Source organism: Pinus tabuliformis, chromosome 8 (genome assembly GCF_031772625.1).
Source record: "Pinus tabuliformis cultivar Carrire ecotype Pingquan chromosome 8, CPIR1, whole genome shotgun sequence".
NCBI classification, from domain to species: domain Eukaryota; kingdom Viridiplantae; phylum Streptophyta; class Pinopsida; order Pinales; family Pinaceae; genus Pinus; species Pinus tabuliformis.
In genome coordinates this window covers 1,131,087,979-1,131,092,453 of record NC_142294.1, presented here as the reverse complement: position 1 = coordinate 1,131,092,453, position 4,475 = coordinate 1,131,087,979, and the positions used below count along the sequence as shown (strand labels likewise).

Below are 4,475 nucleotides of genomic sequence, written 5' to 3'. Positions count from 1 at the left end.
GGCAGACTCACATTACGGGGAGTTTCCCCTCCCCTTTATACTTGTTGCAATTCTTGATGTTCTTGTTATAATTGCATGATGATAATGAATGAGTATGGGCTTCATTAAGTATAAAGGATAATTGTATGTTTACTTGATTGCAAAACACAAGCTAAGTAATGTTAATGTGGAAGTAGGCGTAGTCCACGAATGTTAGTATTGGTGAAAAGAAAGCGTTCGGTGGTGCCGCACCTTGCTACAAGCGGTTGGAAGACTACCGCAGGTGTAGGGGCGTGACAATGTGTATCCAAATGTTTGTGACTAAGGTGACCGATTACAACACATGTCAAGGAAGTGGTATTTCTGTTTCATGGGCATATGTTCACGATGTCAACGATAAATAATTTTACACATTGAGTTGGGCATGTGATATGAATGGTTCACCGTTATTAGTTGCAGGTGGCCACGATGGTATAATTTGGGGGTTTGATTGCGCAAGTGAAAAGGCCCAGACAGGTTTCATTGGCCAAGGTGATTCTACGACTAAAATAAGGACCCAAGCACTGAAACCTCCCCTTATTTTGTCTACTAGAAATAGTAAATCTTCACGAATCTGGAATTTCCAAACTAGAATACGCATGTTGATATTTGCTAGAGCTGGGGGACATCATAATGAAGTTCTCGGTGTAAATATTCATCATAAATCTTGAATGTGTTCATCCCTGTAGTCTAGAAATATGACCTAACTCCCATTATTCCTCTCGCAGAAAATCACATCACCACACAGGTCACAAAGTCGCGATGGCAAAGCTGAGGAAAGCCACCAGGACGCGTGACCAACCATATGATGTGAGTGTGCTGACCTTTAGCAAGTCGCACCTTCATCGAGGTCACAAAGCCGTACTCTAGAAATGGCTAGAATGGGTGACCTCCACTAAGTGTGACTATCTGATCTCTTCTAGAGTAGGAAAAGTCATAGGATCACGCCCGAGGAAGATAATAAATGATGTGACCCTTCACTAAATATGACTATGCAACTGATCACATCCTTTATTTCACTGGTCACTAAATGACACTCCACAAGCAATGAAAGGACATGACCTTCACGCATTGAGACCATGCGACCTCTACTCAAGACGTTAAGTCTCATAAGTCATAGAAACAATCCATTTGATATCTGTTATGATGTGACCATGCAACCCTCGTACCATTGAAATGGTACTCAACTGATTGACACTGAAAATTACTGTGGGTTCTTCCTCCAGTGAAGCTTCATTGCAGCATGCTTGCTGAGGATACTATCAGGGTAGCTATTAAAGAATATGAATCAAAGAGAGCTAAGGGTACACAGGAGGGGAAATTTTTTGAAACCAATCTACTCAATAGAGTTCTCTTGATTACTTGTAACAAGTGTTCAGTGGTATGTTCATATAAGTGTATACAAGGCTATTCATGCATGGGAGTTTTATTCATTCAAAGAAGTTTGAGATTTATTTTCTCTTCCTCATAAGGAGAAGCTATAAGTATAGTCACTTGTTAGTTAGTACTGCATGCTTGAGGTCTGAGATTTATTTGGAGTTGTAATTGGCGAGTGATGGAGTTGTCGCCATCTATGGAAATGATGTAATAACCGATCCAAAGAAATATTCACACATAGGGAAGGTTGGTATGACCCAAATGCTTAGAGGGAGGGGGATGATCATGGATATGGTCAATACTGAACAAACTAAAATAGTTTTAGAGTATAGGGCCACTGATATGATGACATTGACATGTGTGCCTACTTGTAGAAAATCTATGATAGGTTAACCTGACAATGCAATATAAATCAAAGCAGAATACTACAACCTACTTCTACTATCAATGTTCGAAAGCATAAAGATTGAGCTGAACAATATAACCAGAAGAAGAAGATTCAATGGAACAATACACATGAAAATAATTTGGAGAAATCCTCAGCTAGAAACCCCACACTATTTTATTATCATACATGGTGGAAATACATAGGAATTATATAAAGACTTAGCTCTCACAACTAGCCAGATATCAGTACAATCCTCACAAATGCTCACATGCAATATTGGCTTCTCTCCAGCCTTCCTCTCTACCTTCCAATCTCTTATTTCCTTGCGTTGTTCCTTGTTGATGATTAGCCTATTACCAAGTGGAAAATCAACCTTCAAAACTGTGCAATCCTCAAGGATGAATCCTTAATTGCATGCATGAGTTTTAGCCATGAGAAAACACATGCAATCGATAGTGCACTGTCCTTGAACATTAATATCAAATGGGTCTTTCTCAGAATAGACATGCATGAGTTTCTGATGAGGGCATCTTCAGTTAACTTGAGTAGCACTAGTTGAGTGCATTAATGCATCAACTAACTGTTAACTCACTATTAGTTCCTCAAACAGTTTGGAACTAATTTAACTGGACTTAACCCAGTAAACTGAGTTAACTAATTACAACTCAAATATAACTCAATCTTATCTCCTTAATTTAAGGGATAACTCTTGCATGACTTCAGAAAGACTTCTAACTTGAATTTCTCCAACTAATTAATTAACTAATTATTTCCAAGTAGATGTTAAGACTAAATTCGATTTTAATTCATAATTTAATTCAAGGAAAAAATAAATTGGAATATTCTTGTTGCCATATTTCAACACTCTTGATATTAGATCTCAAGGTGTTGTGGCCCAGATGACTAACCATGGGATTATTAAGGAAATTAAGCATATTGTGACCATCCATGTAATGGTCAAGGCTAGAATAGGTCATTTTGTGGAAGAACAAATTCTATAGGCCATTAGTATTGGTTACATTGATGAGAGTGAAGTTCCCACCATTGCAGATGACATGCACCATATCATCAAACATAATTTTCGTATACCTTTCGTCTATGTTTTCGAGAACCTTAGTGAGGCTCTAAGAAAGATCGTTGAAGGAGCAGCTATGATAAGGACCAAAGGAGAAGTTGGTACTAGTAATGTTATTGAACCAGTAAAACATGAAAGGTTTAGGTGTGTTCAAAAGTGGCGATCCAACTCACCAGGCCTGAGAAGTTGTACAATTTGTAACCCATTATAATGATCCCCACGTTCTGGATGAGATTCCAAAGCACCACTCCACAAGGATCATTTTAGCATGTTATTGTTAGATGAATAAATGTGAAAAATTGAGTGGAGGAATTTAGGAAGGAATTCGGGGAAGGCTTTATAAAGGGACTAACTTGAAATTGTTGGATACTTCTCAGGATATGTTGCCGAGGCTTGATGGATATCCAAGAACCACAACTAGTTAAACTTCACATCTGTGGAGCTACATTCAATTTCCATTCGATAGTAGGCCCATTGGAAAAACATTGATTGAAGAAGAGCAGGGAGATTATAAAAGCCACTCTCTCTTAAAACATAGTGGCATAACAATTGACCACACAAGGGTATAAATTAATTATTTATTAATGTCATTCTTTCAATTAGTTGACTATATTTCCAGTATCTTTAAGGTATGTCTAACCAATGTTATTTGCCTACAGGAAGAAGGATGGAAGCGAGATGTTGGATTAGGGTTTCTCGTGAAGCTTGAATAACTAGCATTTTCTCCAGCAAGAAGGATGGTCCCTTACAAGTTCCAAGAACCTTTCAATAAACTCAAAGGCACATCACTAGAAGATGGATGAATGCAAGTGAGGTATAGTGGCAAGAAAATAGGCCTGTTCTTGGACTGAACATCTGCATCATTGCAACATATGGGAAACAAGTGTTCTAAGGTTTCCAAGAACCCTCTACATCCTTCTCTCTCTCTCTCTTTCTCTCTCTCTCTCTCTCCTTCATCATAATGTGAATATCTCTCACCATAATATCAATAGCTATGTTAAGACTGATTAGGCATGTAACAATCATATGGCTTTAGGGGAGGTCAAAGGGCATGAGGGGTGAATGGTCAACTCACCTCTATAAATGTGCCCTCCTGCCTCATTGATAGGGACCTTAGCGCTTTTGTTGAGGCTAGGATTTGACATAACTGAATTTTGCTTGAGAGCTAGAGGGACTTAGCTCTTAGCAACTAGTAGAGTGAAGTTGCAGTGAGGCTAGGGTTTTGCATTAGGCAATGGTATGACCAGCCCATATTCCACTATTGGGTTTTGATCAATTGCAAGATATATACTTGAAGTTGCAGTATCATTAATAATATTTTATTTATATTTGGCACTTATTCCCATGCTTATTCATCGTGGTTGTATTGGTTGTCTGGTATTTTCACTGTATTTGTAGGTGTGCTTTCATATACACAATATGTTATGGACTGATTCATAGTTGTTGCATGCATGTTTTTATTTCGAATCCGTGTTTACTTATTTATTTCCATGTCAGTGATATATTGTGAATTATTTTGTAATTAACTTCTGGCATGTTCCTATTTATTGTATGTTTGATTGGGTTTTGTCTCACTACTCCCTCTGATGGTATACCTCTTCTTATTTTTGTTGAGAC

At 38.0% G+C, this 4,475-nt stretch overlaps 1 pseudogene; it reads left to right on the top strand.

Moving 5' to 3' along the window:
* Positions 1–1,563: 1,563 nt before the first annotated feature.
* On the top strand, positions 1,564–3,571 carry LOC149239325 (putative pyridoxal 5'-phosphate synthase subunit PDX1; annotated as a pseudogene).
* The last annotated feature ends 904 nt before the right edge of the window (positions 3,572–4,475 follow it).